This window comes from Nipponia nippon, unplaced genomic scaffold (assembly GCF_047370975.1).
Source record: "Nipponia nippon isolate SJK-2023a ecotype South Korea unplaced genomic scaffold, ASM4737097v1 scaffold_114, whole genome shotgun sequence".
NCBI classification, from domain to species: domain Eukaryota; kingdom Metazoa; phylum Chordata; class Aves; order Pelecaniformes; family Threskiornithidae; genus Nipponia; species Nipponia nippon.
In genome coordinates this window covers 53,667-71,401 of record NW_028262307.1, presented here as the reverse complement: position 1 = coordinate 71,401, position 17,735 = coordinate 53,667, and the positions used below count along the sequence as shown (strand labels likewise).

At 49.5% G+C, this 17,735-nt stretch overlaps 1 long non-coding RNA gene across 4 annotated transcripts; it reads right to left on the bottom strand.

Annotated features, from left to right (window-relative positions):
• Positions 1-766: 766 nt before the first annotated feature.
• On the bottom strand, positions 767-8,710 carry LOC148056785 (uncharacterized). Of its 4 annotated transcripts, XR_015702426.1 has the most exons (6): positions 7,994-8,710; positions 7,366-7,674; positions 6,444-6,612; positions 5,531-5,722; positions 5,169-5,278; positions 767-2,929 (listed from the first exon to the last, which is right to left on the bottom strand). It is a non-coding gene; the product is annotated as an uncharacterized LOC148056785 (long non-coding RNA). The 4 variants fall into 4 exon arrangements; XR_015702427.1 differs by lacking the exons at positions 7,366-7,674; positions 7,994-8,710 and having other exon boundaries at positions 767-1,237; positions 1,329-2,929; positions 6,444-6,950; XR_015702428.1 differs by lacking the exons at positions 7,366-7,674; positions 7,994-8,710 and having other exon boundaries at positions 767-2,485; positions 2,566-2,929; positions 6,444-6,950.
• Positions 8,711-17,735: the final 9,025 nt, after the last annotated feature.

The window sequence follows — 17,735 nt, the reverse complement described above, 5'->3', positions numbered from 1 at the left end:
ACAAGACAGACAAGACAAGGGACAGGGAAAATTCTGAAGTGACAGGGGAAAGGAAACATAGCCAAGAAAAAAAAAAATAGAAACAGCGGGATAGAGGTAGATGTAGAAAGAAAATTTTGTAAAAGCAACAGGGTACAAGAAACATAGGGAAGAACTAACACATAGGGACAGGGAGCTAGAAAGAGGGAGATGTAGAAAGTGTGAAAAGTGACAGGGTAGAGGACAGAGAGGGAAGAATTATCAATTAGAGACAGGAAGATGGATAGAGGGAGACATAAATAGATTTTACAAGCAACAGTATACAAGAATCCTACACGAGAATTAAAAAAACAGGTACACGGAGCTGCAGAGAGGGAGAAGTAGGAAGAAAATCTGAAAAGCGACGGGGTACAAGAAACACTGGCAAAAAATTAAAATTAGGTCAGGGAGACAGAAAGGTAGCAAGAAAATTTAAAAAGCAACTGGGTTTGAGAAACCTATGCAAGAATTTAAAAAATAAGGATGGAGAAGTAGAAAGAAAGTTTCAAAAGCGATGCGGTACAAGAAACATAGGCAAGAATTGAAAAATAGGGACAGGGAGCCTGACAGAAGGGAACTGGGGTGGGTTGACCTCGGCTGGCCACCGGGTGCTCACCAAGCCACTCTGTGGCTCCCCCTCCTCAATAAGACAGGGGGACAAAATACAACAAAAAACTTGTAGGTCGACAAAAGGACAGAGGGTCACTCACCAATTACTGTCACAGGCAAAACAGACTCAGCTTGGGGAAATTAATTCCATTTATTGTCAATCAAAATCAAGAGTAGGACAAGATTTGTTCTTATCTTATTTTGTTTTATTTGTTCTTATCTTATCAACAGATAAGAACAAATCTAAAAACCGCCTTGCTCTTTTTTCCTGGGCTCATCTTCATGACTCCTGACTTTCCCACATCCCACCCCTGAGCAATGCAGGGGGACAGGGAGCAGGGGTCGCACTCAGTTCATCACACATCATCTCTGCCGCTCCTTCCTCCTCATGCTCTTCTTCTGCTCCAGTGTGGGCTCCTCTCCACAGGGCCACAGGTGCTGCCAGGAGCCTGCTCCAGCGCAAGCTCTCCATAGGGTCACAGCTTCCTTCAGGCACATCCACCTGTTGCGGCACGGGGTCCTCCATGGGCTGCGAGTGCATGTCTGCTCCACCACAGACCTCCACGGGCGCCAGGAGGATGACCTGCCTCACCGTGGCCTTCACCAGAGCCTGCAGGGGAATCTCTGCTCCGGTGCCTGGAGCACCTCCTCCCCCTCCTTCTTCACCGACCTTAGTGTCTGCAGGGCTGTTTCACACTCACGTTTTCTCTATCGCAGCATCTGCGCAGCATTTTTTACCCCCTCTTAAATGTCCGTTCCAGAAGCACAACCAGCATTGCCGATGGGCTCAGCTTGGACCGGCTGCAGATCCATCTTGGAGCCGGAAGTGGCTGTGCCTGACATGGGGGCAACTCCTGGTGTCTTCTCGCAGAACCCACCCCTGCAGCCCCTGCCCTGCCCCACCTAACAAAACCTTGCCACGTAAACCCAATCCAACAGCGATCGCCTGCAGGACAGAGAAGGGGGACTGAAAAATAGGGAAAGGGAGCCACAGAGGGAGAGGTACAGGGGGGGAAAAAATAGCGATGGGCTACAGGCCAGAGAGGAGGAAGTGACAGGGAATCAGCCTGAGAGAGATGGAGAAAAACAAAGAATAGCGATGGGCCACAGGGCAGAGAGGGAGGATTTTAGAAAGGGGACAGTGAGGTGGACAGAGATAAACTGAGAAATGCCAAAAAACCTTGATGAGCTGAAGGGGAAAGACTGAAGCTGAAGGGGAATTAAAGAATAGGGACATGGAGCCAGACAAAGAGAGAACGATAAAGACAAAAAGCAGCTATGGGACAGAGAGGGAAGAAGTTAAAAGACAGGGACGGGGACCTGGAACGAGAGAATTTAAGAAAGAAAAAGTCTATCTAGAATACAGAGCAGGGACAGAGGAATTAAAAAATAGGGACATGAAGACAGAGAGGTGAGAGGTGGGAATTGTGAAGGGCTAAAGGGCAGGCGAGGAAAAATTTAAAAAGTTGGGATAGGAAGACAGACATAGATGAAGAAAGACAAAAAGAGTTATGGGCTGCAGGACACAGACAGAGGATGAAAAAAGGACAGGGAACAGGACAGAAGCGCAGAGAGAGAAAGAAAACATAGGGGTAGAACAACAGATAAAGAGGGGGACTTGGAGAATGAGGGAGGGAGAGGTGCGGGGAAGTGGAAAAAAATGACAGCAGCAAGAGAAAGAGAAGGCGGGGCAGGGAAGGACCAGGATGCAGAATAGGGACGACACGGCCCCAAGGGTCCAGGACTCCCTGCAGCTCCCGCTCTCCAAGCCGCTTGGAGAACTGGACACCTCGGACGTGTCTTTCTCTCTCTCTCTCTCTCCTGGCCCCGTAGCTCCGGTTGCTTGACTGTCATCCACCTAAGAGAACAGACTGGTGTCTTACAGCTCTTACAATACAAGGCCTCCCAGATACATAGCCTCGCACGTGCACGTGTTACCTGGCTGTACTGTGCTTCCAGCTACGCATACGGACCCTGCAATGCACGTTGGCAATTGGATCTGCTGAGGGCTATGCTAAGAGGGATCCTTCCTCACACTGAGAGGCAGGCTGTCTCCTGTCTGCAGCTGGAGGCAGCTGCCGGCTGGCTCCTCTTTATTTTATTCTTCAGCTGCTTTACCTTTTTCCGACTTCTCCAGCTTCAGCTGCGGCAGCTCCTGTCCACAGCCAGGAAGCGTCCAGCTGTCCTTTTTTGCCCATGCCGCTAGGAAAATGAGGCCAAAGGCAAGCCACACAAACCTGAGCCAGATGCAATCACCAGCGTCCCTGGAGAGGAACCGCCAACCGAGTCCTCAGTGCTGCCTCTGGGAGAGGGAAAGAACAAGCAACCAACCATTATCCACAGGGATGACTGCAGCTCTCCTCAGGCAGGAACCCCTCCTTCTGCAGGAGCTGCTGGAGACGCCGCTCTTTCCCTGAACTGAAGCTAATAGCACCTGCATTTAAGGAGAATAAATCATATTCAAGGGCCAGCTTGCTGCCACGAGGACAGGGTTTGGGGGCGGTCCATGCCTACAGGACAGGCTTCAGGGGAGGTGCTGGAGCTGGGGGCAGCTGCCTGGGGCGAGCAGGGCTGGAGGAGTTTTGCTGAGTTGGAGAGGCACCCAGCGCCTTTTCCAGAGGGTGGGCACCCAGAGGGGTGGGGGCAGCCATCTCCTGCCCCTCTTCCTGCATCCTCTCCACCAGCTCTCAGAATATCCCTGGACCTGCCCTGATGGGGCCTGACTCCAACTGACTTCAGCCTGTTGCACTGGTGGGTTGGAAACATCCTCGCGACTTGTCGGCATTCTCCAGCAGGCATGCCCCAGCAGCGCCATCCCCTGGGGCTGCAGCCCTTTTACACAGAGGGGCCATCACCATCAGCCTCACCGGGCCCCCTGGGGCTCCTCCGGCCGCAGCCCACAGCTGCGGCCATGGCCCCTGACACCCACCGTGTAACCTGCTCCCCTGGACTCTCTGACAGCCACTCACCAAGTACAAAGGAGTACAACCACAGCCGTGAGTGCAAAGGAGACAGCAAGTGCTTATTCGTTAATGCATATAAGTCCCGGGAGTGAGTCTGCTATGGGGTTCGCTGCCTGTACACTCATCCTTCCCCTGGGACAAGTTGGCAGTTGTTACTGGAGCAGCAGATACAAAAAATGAAAATACAGCGATAGGGAGCAGGACAGAAGAACAGAAAGAGGAAAAGTAAAATGAGGGAGGACTGAGGAGCAGAGAAAGAAAGGTACAGGGAAAAGGACAGGGAGATAGATAAGTCGATAAAAAAGGGGATGAGGAGCCCTGCAGGGACATGGCAGAAGAAAAACAGGGTCAGGGAGCAGGACAGAGGAAAAGAGAGAGAAAATGATGAGCAAGGAGCCAAACAGACAGATCAAGAGAGAAATCAAATGAGAGGAATAAGGGAGGGAGGGAGACAAAAAGACAGGGAACAAGCCAGAGGAATTGAAGAGAAAGAGAGAGAGAGAGAGATTGGGACAAAGAGAGGGAGAAAGAAAAACCATCGCTGGGCTGCAGGATGAGAAAAAAGGGAGCAGAACAGAGGGGAATAATGGGACAGCGAGCCGGGCAGGGGCAGTATAGTGAGAAACAATGGGAGAACAAGTGCTATGGAGATATACAGACAAAGAGTTACAGGGAAGATGGAGGACAGAGAGAAAAGAGAAAAGGGGCATGGAGCAGGGAAGAGATGGTGAAAGAAACATTAGAGACAGAGAGAGGAGGAGAGTGACAGCAGCAAGGCAGAAAGACGACGAAAGAACAAACCAGTGACGGGTAGCAGGCCAGAGGGACGAGGAAAGACTGGAGGAAGGACAGAGCGATCTAGGAAGCAGGTGAGGGACAGGGAGCCAGAAAGTGGGATACTGCAAGAGAGAGAGGGACAGGGAGCAGGATGCTGTGATGGAGAACAAACGAGAACAACAGAAAGAACAACAGAGAGGTGGACCATGAGAACAAACAGGAACAGAGAGGGGAAGCAATAAAAAATAGGGACAGGGAGCAGCACAAAGGGTCAGAAAGAGTAAGAGATGAACAGGAAGGAGGACAGGGACAGTGAGATACGGAATACAAAAAAAACCAGCAACAGTGAGCAAGACAAGGGGATAGAGAAAGGAAGGGAAGAAGGGAGGGAGGAGAGACATAGGAAGGCAGGGACACAGAGCGGCATGTACAGGTGCAAAGAGGAAAAGAACATCAGGGAACAGGACAGAGAAAGAGATGGATTCAGATCAGGACAAAAAGATGGAAAAGGGAAAAACAACAATGGGCTGCAGGACAGAGACAGAGGATAACAAAAGAAAGGAGAAGGAGCAGGCCAAAGGCGCAGAGAGAGAAAAAAAGCAGGGGGTGGTAGAACAAGATGGATAAAGGGAGAGAGGAAAAGGGAGCAGTGCAGAAAAACAGAGAAAAGAGAACGGGTACAGGGAAGAACAAAAAAAGAAAAATCACAGCAGCATGCAAAAGAGAGAGGGCCAGGGAAGGGGCAGGGAGGGACCGGGGCACAGACAAGGGGTGACAGGTCCCCAAGGGCCCGGGACTCACCACAGCTCTCGCTCTCGGTGCTGCTGGGAGAACTGGCCAGTTGAGATGCTTCTTCCTCCTTCTCTCCTCCCTTCCTCTTCTGTAACTCCAGTCACTCGGCTGTCCTCCACCTAAGAGAATACGTGGATATCTTACAGCTCTTATGAGACAAGGTTTCCTAGACATGTAGCCTCGCTTGCTCGTGCACTACGCGGCTGTACCACACTTTGGGTTATGCATACAGGCCCTGTGGTGCACATCGGCTGTCTGGCCTGCAGTGCACTACAAAGAGGGATCCCTTCCCACCCAGAGGGGCAGGCTCTCTCTTGCCTGCAGTGGGAGGCAGTGGTCAGCCAGATGGCCTTCCGTTTCTTCTTCTTTACCTTTCTCCAGCCTCTCCGGCTTCAGCCGCGGCAGCTCCTGTCCACAGCCAGTAATCGCTCCGCCTGTCCCTTTTCACCCCCGCACCGCAAAGAGAGTGAGGTCAGGCAGAGACAACCCACGCAAGCCTGAGGCAGGTGCTGTCAGCAGCATCCCCACGGGAGGAATGGACAACCGCGTCCTCAGCATGGCCTCTAGCACAGGGAAAGAAGAAGCGGCGACCGTTATTACCGTAGATCACCCCTGGCCTAAGCCCTTCCTTCTGCAGAGGCTTCTGGAGACACTGCTCCTTCCCCGCACTGCTGGTAACGGCACCCGCGTTAAGGGAGAATCCAGCCCACTTGAGAGCCAGCTTGTGGTCTTCACAACAGGGCTTGGGGGCGATCTGGTGCTATGGGACAGGCTTCAGGGGAGGTGCTGGAGCAGGGGGCAGCTGCACGGGGTGAGCGGGGCCAGGAGAGGCTCAGGGGGAGCTCTGGTGAGTTGGGGAGGTGCCCTGCCTCTGCGCCTAGGGGATATCCGCCTCCTTCCCCTCTTCCCTTCTATCAGCTTTTAGGTAACTCCCTGGGGCTGCCCTGGCCCAGCTCGCCTCCAGCAGACCAAGAGCCTGCTGCAGCGGGCAGGTTGAAGCTTCCTGTCCCACCACCCCCGGGCAGCCAGCAGGCAGGAGACACCCCTGCACACTCAAAGGAGCTCGCTCGCCTCCCTGGTGCTCCTGGCCCTTACCCACCACCGCCAATCGTGCCCGGCATGCCACCACGCTGTGGTAACAGCGAAGAAGGCGGCGTCGGCGGCAACAGCGAGCACCCAGCGCGCAGCGATTGCCCACGGGCGGCGGCAGCGCTGCCGTCTGCATTTTGCACGCCAAGCACCTGCCGACAGCACGCCCGCGGGGCGGAAGCGGCGTTTCCTTACCAGCAGGCAGCAACGAGCGCAGCGGCATGACTCCGCAGGCACCGCAGCATCCTATTGCCGTTACCGGTGCCGGCAGCATGGATCATGTGGGCTGCACCGCGCCTGCACAGATCCCGGGCAGCAGCTCCGAGAGTCGGGAGGCGCGCTGCTTCTTGGGGAGTAGCCATAGCTGGAAGCCCGCAGAAAAACACACAAAACCTGCAACAAAACTGCACCTAGTGCCGCAGGGGCCGCGGCGATAGCAACGACTACGGTGCACCGAAAGCGCCCGAGAGCAATGCGGCTTCCAGGCACCCACGTCCATATATACTACACCTCCCAGCATGCCCCGGGGACCCAACATGGCTGACCGAAAGCCCCGTGCAGCAATCCATGCTTTCTGACCCTGCGGGGACACCGTTCCCCTCGCCGCTGACGTACTCGGAAGCCCTGCCGAGAACCCCCGCGGCTCCGAGCACCCCCACCGCCGGCAACGACCCAGGGCGGCGCCAACCTGCCCGGCTCGGGGCAGCCCCTCCCGCCCGGCTCCGGCCACCGGCGCCCTCACACTGCCCAGCCCCGACGCGGCTCGGCGCCCGGCCCCGCACCGGCGCGGTGCCCCCCCGCCGCCCGGCCCCGGACCGGCGCGGCGCCCGCCCGGCCCCGGCGCGGCGCCGCTCGGCACGGAAGCCCCCCCGCCGCCCGGCTCCGGACCGGCGCGGCGCCCCCCCCACCGCCCGGCTCCGGACCGGCGCGGCCCCCGCCCGACTCCGGGCTGATCTCGCCACCGGCCCCGACCCGGCGCGCCCCGCCTCGCCCGGCTCCGGGAAGCCCCGCCCGCCCGGCTCCCACACGGCACCGCACCCTCCCCGCTCCATGCCTCCCGCCGGCCCGGCCGCTCCCCCCCAGGCACCGCCGCCCTCCTCGGGGCTTCCCTGCTCACCTCCTCCCTGCCTGCAGCCGCAGCCCAACGACCGCTCCGCTCTGCCCCGGGCTCACGCTGGCCCCTCCGCGGGGGGAAGCTGCGCCCACCGCGCGATGCCCGCCCGCGACGCACCGCACATGGTCTCGGAGGAATTCCAGTTTAATCTCTGTGGGCTGGACGACCTTCTGTATCATCCAGGGGACTTCTCGTTTCACCTCTATGCTCTGGAGGGCCTTCTCGATGGTCTGGGTGGACTTTCGGTGTCATCTCCATGGTCTGCGGAGCCGCCCTATACTCCGGGAGGACTTCCGCTTGCATCTCGATGGTCTGAAGGCCATTCAGAAGCAAAGGGGTTACGGGAGGGGGCGAGCAGGGGAGCGGGGGCACGAGACCGGAGGGCAGGGGACGCGGGGGGCACGTCACGGGGCAAAAAAAACCCCGCACGGGGGGAAAAACCTTGTGTGGGGGGACGTTTGGGTGGAGAGCACTTGGGAGGGCGCAGAGACAGGCAGAGGAGGACGGGGGGCAGGAGACGGACACGGACGGACAGCGGCTGTGTGTGGGTAGAAAGGTGCACGGGGGGACACGGGTGGGGATGACCTACACCAGGGGGTCCGCCCGGCATAATCCACAGCAGATAACTCACCTGGGATAAGCCGCAACGGATAGTCCGCTCCGGAGAAGGAATCCACGCCAGATAATCCCCAGCAATGCCCCTCAAACTGCCAGCGGTTCACCCCAAATTTGGCCCAAATTGGTGCGGGTTTTGCGTTTGGGTTTTTTGGTTTGTTGGCTTGTTTTTTTGTTGTTGTTCTTTTCTGTTTTGTTTTGTTTTTTTTTTTACATCATACAAAACTTGGGGGTTTCTGCTTTTCCAGAATATTCAGTTCTGGGGTTTTCCGGCGCTTTTCCACATCATAACAACAGGTCATTTTTGGTTTTCTGCGTTAAAATGTGGGGGGTGGGGGGTGCGCTTGCTTTCCAGCTGCACAAATCCAGGCAGATTCGGCTTTCCTGGGAGCCCCAAACCGTGTTGCTCTTGGATATCTTGCTCTTGGACTTGGATATTTTGACACTTTGGTATCTTAGACTTCGGTATCTACTTACAATTCTGTCTATTTAGACTTAGTTATCTGTTTACACTTCCATAGAACCTTTACTTCCATTACACAGACAACCTACTTTGGCTTACTCGGTGACACACGGTAAGCGTAGATACCTCTACCTATCCAGACTTTCTTCTGTTTTAAATTCCTTCATCTACATCATCTCTTTTTGCGTTTTAAACTCCTTTATTTCTTCACATATAGACAAGTTCTTTTTTATTTTAAAACCCTATCTATCTCCATTTAGATTTTTTAATAATTTCTAGAACGTAGCAGGTACAGGTTTGTATTTTGAAATCCTTTTCTCTATATATATAGAGAGAAATGAATATTATTTTTCAATATATATATATATATATAAAGGCGAGAGATTTTCCTCTACTGCAATGCCTCACACCCGTATTTCCAGTTTTTAACATTTTTAATCACACACACACACACACACGAGTTTTCAGGCATCTTGGGGCTGTGACCCCCCCTCCTCTGGGGAGAAGCCCCCCCGTGACACCTTCATCCCCCACTCACCTGCTCCTCTGTTTCATCATCACACCCCCCGCCCCCAGGGACGTTGGGGTGCCCCAAATGACATCATCACCCCCCAGGCCCCTCCAACACTTTTTCATCACCCCCCCCAAAAAAGGCACAAAACAAGGAAAACAGCCCCGACCGGCAGCTCGCTACTTTAATAATGCCGTTTACATATGTAGGCGCCCCCGAAAAGGGGAGCTCCGCCAGAGAAATAAAATGGGGGCAGCCCCCCAAACGGTTGCAGCCCCCCCAGCCCCTGTCCCGCAAGCCGGCGGCTGCCCCACGCCGCGGGGGGAGCCTGCCAGGGGACGGTGACGCACCTCTCGCTCAGGCTCTGCTCTGCCGTGCTCCCCCTCCGTTCCCGCGCTGGGACGGGCTCCCCGGGGCAGCGAACCTCCCCGCTCCCTCTTGGCCCGGCACTCTCCCCACCAGACAGCCCTCGCTGACGCACCCGCGGGGCACCCGCCGGAGACAGAGCCAGGAGCCTCCAGGCACGGGGCCGGCCCCTTACCCTCGGGACGCTTCACGACCGGCAGGCCAACCTGGGCCGGGGGGGACCTAGCGAGCATCACGAGACGCCTGCAACGAGACACCTGAAAAACAAAAATCCCAAGCGATATTTCCGCATGTGAAAAAAATAGCACAGCAGCGAGTAGAGGAATTCAGTCAGAGCAAGGGAGGGGAGAGCAGTTGAGCTCAAGGAGGATTCGAGGTAAGCAGGTCAGCTCAAAACACAAGACGTCCTTTAAAAGCTAGAGCGACCTGAACGCTTCCAATCAGCATGAAGACTAACCGGTACGATTCCAAACACGTTCTTCGCGTAAAAGTACGCGCTCTTGCCGGCGTTGGAAAACGTCTCACCCCTTCCTTACGGCACGGCTGCAGGGAGACAACCCTGCGAGGCTGCAGGACAAGGGCGTACCGCAATCAGAATCTACGCTTACAGATCCGCCGCAACAGCTACGGCCCTCGCGCTCCTGCGCATCTTGCTGGCTCGGTCGATAAAGCTGGAAGCGAAGCGTAACGCTTTCGAGGGTAAAAGGAAAACCAGAGGACAAATCGCAGCAATTCGCTTCCTACTAAAAAAGCTGTGCGTGTGCTTACAGACATCCAATAAAAATACTTCTACTGGAGAAGGGCTGGATTTTCCTTTTGCGTTAATTTAACTTGCACAGCTGTGAATCGATACCAGCAGATTATCTGTCTCCAAGATACGCAGTTATCATTTGACCAGGGGTTTTTTGCGCCTTACGTCATTAGGAGCGACATCTGGCCAGCCGCGCTGCCCGAGAGAGATGCTACTGAACTGCCAGGGAAACGCACCCTTGAAAGCCAGACAGAAAGAAAAGTACTTCAGAGCACTCCGTCAAACGAGCGGGGGGGGGGGAAAACCCGTAACGTTCAGTTGCCTCTCCTGGTCAACGTTTAGAACAAATACCTAACGGCTCAAATACACCTAAGCAATTGTACGCCACAGCTAGTTGGCAGTTAAAGTTGAAACAACGCCACAGCTAGTTGGCAGTTGCAGGTGAAACAATGCAAGGCAGTTTGTATAGACAATTTTAACTTTTTTTTTTTCCTAAAGTTACATCTAGGGTAGAAAAATCAGTGAGAGAAGAGATCCCCCATACGGTTTTACTTTGCGGGCGGAATCCAATCCCCGGGGCTGCAATGCCTAAGGCTACCAGAAAGGACCGGCAGATTTGCTAACGCTTTTGGCTGCACCGAAGCACGCAGAGGAACGCGTGTTGATGACATCTCGGCTGTTGCACCTGAGAACCAGCGATGCCATCGACTTCCGGAAGACGTGCTGTGCTCGGCTCTTTGGAAGCAAACGGACTTTTCTTTCTTTTTTTTTTTTTCTTTTTTTTTTTTTTTAAGAGAGCGGAAAGTCTCGCTGCTGCTGACTTCTACTGCCAAGCGCATCATCTCTGAAGATCCCCACTCTGATGGGGAGTTCATAAAACACAACTTCTTTGAATGAGAAAGACTTCCATTCTGGAAAATCTCTTTCCAACTGAAGTAAGAAACCACACGCTGTAGGTTAAGGAAAAAGGACGCTGCCGAAGCAGTAACTCACCGAAACCACGTCAGGACTCGCTGTCGCTACTTACAAGGCTGGCAATGCTTCTCGGGAAAGCGACGCCGATTCCTCCTCTTTTGTCCACGTCTCTCCTTGGACCTGGATCGCTTTTAGTATGGGTGCCAGTATCTCAGTAAGCTTTTCAAGTACTACTGTAAGATATTTTCAAAACTTACTGACTGAAAAAGCACACAACAGACGATCCCTCAGAAACATCTGTAACGCGACGCTTCCCGGACACGTCCGCGCTTTAAGCTACGACGGCAAGATAAGCAGGGCTCAAGAAACGCCATGCCGATGAGGCGACGCGTTCGAGACCCTCGGGAGGCTTACCGAGGGGCCCCATGATCACCAAGAGCTACGGAAACATCAAGACCCGAGAAAGCCAGGGTACGAGACACAGAAGACAGACTACGCAAAAGCAGAACACGCAGACACAGGATGGAACCGCCCTGCCCAGCCAACGTCAGCAGCGTGCTAAGAACAGTAACCCGGTCCTTTTCCCTTCCCAAAGGAGACTGCTCCTGGACAGGCCTCTCCCCGACACCAACTTTATAACCCCTCCCTGCAATTCCTATCCTTGATACCTCCTCAGCCCTCACCCCGCAACTGAGCTTTCAGAGGGCCAGGGATCTGAATCCACCCTCAAAAAAGAAAAAAAGAAAACCACCACACACCTAACTAGAACATTCCTGCACTCACTCAGTTCTTCTTCATCATCTCAAAAAAAACCAAAAAACAAAAAACAAAAAACCCCAAAACCTCCCAACCCAAAAACCCACAGCACACTAACAAACTAAAACACAGTGCTGGTATTCAGCATCGGTCTGGTTACTGCCAACCGCTTCTGCGACACCCTCCTCCTCAAAAGCACCGCACCGCTCTGCTCCCCTGCTCCACGCCTGTTCTCAAGAAAGATGCTGCGGCTGTCGCTCGGTGCGCCTAGGATGCCAGGAGACACAAAGTTCCCGTGGCGCTCGGGTGAAATAGCCAGCCCCGTGTGCCTCCCCTCTACCACCCAGCTCACCTCAACTTCTCGGCCGATTCTCAAGGCAGCCAGCACAGCTCCCACAAAACCAAACGGGAAATGATTAACCAACATGCCATTTCATACTTTACTATTAAATGACGACCCGGCTGACAACCACCTCGCCTCCTCCAGCCGCTCCTCAGCGGGAAGCTACGCCCCCTCCGAGGCTGTTAAAAGGGAGGACCCTAAGGAAAGAGAACAACTCCTTGAAAACTAAAGACAGGGAACGGGATAAAAGCAAAAAACTTCAATAATGACGGGAATTAGGGCAACAAAGAGAAAAAAATGAAAACCGGGGACAGTGAACTAAAAGAGAGACGTAGGAAGACAATTGAAAAAGCAAAGGTACTAATAGAGACAAGGAAGAATTAAAAAAGGGAAACGGCAAACGGAATACAAGTAGACAGAAGCTTTTGTCGTGGTTTAACCCCAGCCAGCAGCTAAGCACCACACAGCCGCTACGGGGGAGAAAATTGGAAGGGTGGAAGTCAGAACACTCGTGGGTTAAAGGAAGAACAGTTGAACAATTGAAGGAAAAGACAACAGAATAGTAGTAATAGTACTAGTAGTAATAATAATAAACCAATAACAGTATACAAAGCAAGCGATTCACTCTACAGGTGCTCACCACTCGCCGACCGATGCCAAGCACGTCCCCGAGCAGCGATCGCTGACTCCTGGCCAACGACCCCCCGTTTCCCTACCGAGCGTGACGTCACACGGGAGGGAACAGCGCTTCGGCCGGCGCGGGTCAGCTGAGCTGGCTGTGGCGCCTCCCAGCTTCTGGCGCACCGGGCAGAGCACGGGAAGCTGAAAGGTCCTTGAGCGGTGTAAGCGCTACTTAGCGACAAACAAAACGTCAGTGCGTTACCAACATTGTTCTCGTCCTCAATCCAAACCGCAGCACTGTGCCAGCTACTTGGCCCAGCCCCGTCTTCGCTTCATGGGTCCCACCTGGGCTGCCCTAGCTGGAACCCATCAGGAACTGAGGCCATCACCCCAGCCCCACAGCACATCACTGCGTCCCCTGGACCCAACCGCAGCCGCTCACCCAGAGGCCAGGGGCTGGAAACACATCTGGGGTCACAAAGGAGGCAGCAAATGTTTGTTCCTTCACGCCCATCAGAAATCCCAGCAACGAGCTGGTTACGAGGCTCGGTGCCCAAAGGCAGCGGGACAGAGGGAAAAGAGGGACGAGGAAAGCAGAAGGAAGGATGGAGGGAGGTAGAGAAGAGGGGTAGGACAGGGAGCCAGAAAACGGGATACTGGGAACAAGAGAGGGACGGGGAACCGCACAAGGGTGTTGAGAGAGAGAGAAATGGAGTGCAGCGAGGAGGAGGATGGGGAGATCCCACAGGAACAGGGAGCAACAGGGGGCAGGGGAGAGAGACAGAAGGGACCGAGCGGGACAACAGGAACAGCAGAGAGGGACAGAGAGAATAAGAGACACGCAGGCAGCGGCGGGGCGGGGCGGATAGAGGGAAGTACAAAAGGGGGAAAAAGCAAAAAGAATTAAAAAAAGTGACAGGAAGTTGGATAGAGGCAGTCACAGAAATAGAAATTAAAAAGCAACAAACATAGGCAAGAATTAAAAATTAGAGAATGTAAGACAGAGCGAGAAATAGAAAGGGAACAGGACAGAGAGGCAGGACATGTAAAAAATTGTTAAAGGGAGCTACGTAGAGGGAGATTTGAAAGGGAAAATAAAAAACAATGGACTACAGGAAACACAGGAAAGAAAAATGGGACAGGGAACTAGATAAATGGAGAGATAGAAATAAGACGTTAAAAGCAACATGGTACGTGACAGGAAAGCATTAAGAATAAGGGAAAGGGAACTAGATAAATGGAGACATAAAAAGAAAATTGTAAAAGCGACAGGGTAAGGAAAACCAGAAAAAATTAAAAACAGGGAGAGCAAACTGCGTAAAAGATGAGAGAGAGAAAAATTCAAAAAGGATGGGACAGGAAAGAATTAAAAAACAGGGATAGGGACCTTGATAAAAGTAGACCTAGAAGGAAACTTGAAAATGCCAAGAGGTACAGCACAGTCAGCAAAGAACTAAAAACAGGGACAGCAAACCAGATTACATATGGAAACAAAATTTTAAAAGCCGAGGGATAAAGAGAGGGGAAAATGAAAAAAATAGAGATGGCAATCTAAAGAGAGACATACGAAGAAAAGAGATGAAGTGAAGCACAGGCTGGAGGACAGACAGGAAAGCATTAACAAATAAGCGCATTGGATGGGATAAAATTAGACATCGGAAAAATAAAAGCCACGTCTCTTAGGAAAGACAAGAAAAAACTACCAAATAAAGAAAGGGGGACAAAGAGAGAGACGCATACAAAGTAAATTTTAAAAGCAACGGGGTACACAACAGACCGAAAACTATTAAAAAGTAAGGATAGGGAGCTTGATCAAAGTAGATGTAGAAAGAAAATTTCAAAAGCAACTGGGTAGAGGACAAACAGAAAGAAAATTAAACACAGAGGCAGCAAACGAGATAAAAGTAGACATAGAAACAAAAATTTTAAAGCCGAGGTACTAAGACAGGAAAGAATTAAAGAAATAGCAACAGCGAACCAAACAAATGCAGAGAGACAGAAATTGTAAAAAGCGACCGCGCTAAGGAAAGATGAGAAATAATTAAAAAATAATGACAGTGAACGGAATAAAGGTAGAAAATTTTTAAAGCAACAGAGTTTAGGGAAATAGAGGAAAAAATTTAAAAGTAGGGGCACTGAACTGAAACGGGGACATAGGAAGAAAATTGAAAATCAAAGGCACTAAGGAAATAATTAAAAATAAAGACATCGAAGGGAAAAATGTAGACAGGGAAAGAACGTTTTAAAAGTGATGGGTATGAGGGAAATAAAGGGAAAAATTAAAAGATAGGGACAGCGAACTAAAACAGATGTGGAAAGAAAATTTAAAAAGCAACGGCACGAATGAAAGAAAAAGAAATAATTTTTTAAACAACAGCAAAGGGAATAAAAGTGGGCATAGAAAGAACATTTAATAAGCAGAGGGGAACTAGGGGAATAAAGGGGAAAAATTGAAAAATAGGGACAGCAAACTCAGAGATGGAGAAAGAACATTGAAAAAGCGAGGGCACTAAGGACAGACAAGAAATTATGAAAAGAAAAGACAGCAAAATAAAGACTGCAAAGGGAATAAACGTAGACAATTTTAAAAGCGACAGGGATTAGGGAAATCAAGGGAAAATTATGAGATAAGGAGAGCAAACTAAAACAGAGATGTAAAAATAAAATTTTTAAAGTGACGGCACTAAGACAAGAAATTATTAAAAAAATTCAAAGGTAATAAAAGTAGGCATAGAAAGAAGATTTAATAAGCAGAGGGGAATTAGGGAAACAAAGGAAAAAATTAGGAAATAGGGACAGTGAACTAAAATAAATGCAGAAAGAAACTCTAAAAAGCAAGGGCACTAACCAAAGACAAGAAATTATTAAAAGACAAGACAGCAACATAAAGACAGTGAACGAGGTAAAAGTAGAAAAATCTGAAAAGCAAGGGGGATTAGGGAAATAAAATGGAAAAATTTAAAAATAGGGACTGAACTAAAACCGAGATGTAGAAAGAAAAGAAATAATTAAAAAATAAAGGCATCAAAAGTAAGAAAAGTAAGCATAGAAAGAACATTTTCAAAGGGGGCGATAAGGGAAAAATTAAAACATAGAGACAGCAGGCTAGAACAGATTAAAATAGAACATCTAAAAAGCAAAGGAATTAAAGAAAGGCAAGAAGTAATTAAAAGAACAGCATAATAAAGACTGGGAACGGCATAAAAGAAAATTTTAAAAAGTAACAGGGATTAGAGAAATAAATGGAAAAATTAAAAAATAGTGGCAGTGAACTTAAAGAGATGGAGAAGGAAAATTTAAAAAGTGAGGGCACTATGGAAAGACAAGAAATAATTAAAACATAAATACAGGGAAATAATGACAGCTACTGGAACAAAAGGAGACAGAAAACTTTAAAAGAAACTGTGATTAAGGAAATAAGGATAACATTCAAAAATAGCATCACTGAACTAAAATGGAGATGATGAAAGAAAATCTAAAAAGCGATAGCACTAAGGAAAGACAAGAAAGGACAATCAAAAACTAACAGCAGCAAACGGGATAAAAGTAGAACATTTTAAAAGCCAAAGGACGGAGAAAGGAAAGAACTAAAAAATAGCAGCAGTGAACTACAATGCAGAAATAAAAAAAAAAAAAAACGCACTAAGGAAATACAAGAAATCATTCAAAACTACAGATGGTGAACAGGAGAAAAGTGGGCAGAGAAAGAAAATTTGCAAAGCCATGAGCATTAGGGAAGAGAAGGGGAGGGAACTAAAAACTAGGGACAGCAAACGAAAGGCAGAGCAAGAAAATTTAAAACGGGAGGGCCCTAAGGAAAGACAAGAAATAATTAACTAGAGCACAATAAAGACAGCAAAGGGGATAAAAGGAGACAGAAAATTTAAAAGCAATGGAGATTAAAGCCATATTGAGCAAATGAAAAAACGGCGATGGCAAACTATAAGGAAAATAAGGAAAAAATTAATCGAAACTGTGAACTAAAAGAGAGATGTAGAATTAAAAAATTGTAAAAGCAATGGCAGTAATGAAAAACAAGAAAAAATAATTAACATCTCATGACAGCAAAGGAGATAAAAGTAGAAAATTTTAAAAACCAATGATCAAGATTAAGAAAGGAAAAAAGGAAAACCCAAATATTAAGATTAAGAAAGGAAAGCACTAAAAAATAGTGACAGCTAACTACAACACAGACATAAATAGACATTTTAAAAAGCAAAGGCACTAAGGAAAGACAAGAAATCATTAAATAATAAAGACAGTGAACAGGATAAAAGTAGGCATAGAAAGAAAACTAAAAGAAAAAGAAAACAAACTAAGAGAGAGCTGTGGAAAGAAAATTTTAAAAGGTAGGGCACTAAGGAAAGACAAAAAAATAATTAAAGATAAATACATCAAAATAAAGACAGGAAATGGTATAAAAACAGACAAACTTTTAAAAGCAATGGTGATTAAGGAAATAAGGAAAAAATTTTAAAATCCCATTGGTGAACTAAAATGGAGATGGAAAAGAAGATTTAAAAAGTGATGGCACTAAGGAAAAACAAGAAAGAATAATTAAAAATTAATGACAGCAAACAAGATGCAAGTAGAAATTTTAAAAGCCAAAGGATTAAGAGAGGAAAGCAGTACAAAGTAGCAACATTGAACTACAATGCAGACATAGACAGAAATTTTTAAAAGCGACAGTGCTAAGGAAAGACAAGAAATCATTCAAAATAAAGACAGTGAACGGAATAAAAGGAGGCATAGAAAGAAAACTTAAAAAGCAATCAGCATTAGGGACAGTGCACTAAAACAGAGATGCAGAAACAAAATTTTAAAAAGCAAGGGCACTAAGGAAAGACAAGAAATAATTGGGAAAATTAAAAAACAGGACAGCGAACTAAAGGGACGGAGAAGAAAAATTCAAAAAACGAGGGCCCTAAGGAAAGGGGACAACAGGAGACAGGAGAGTGCTTAAAGGAAGCGGCGATTAAGAACATCAGGAAGTGATTTAAAAGCCCGCATCGGTGAACTAAAACGGAGACGG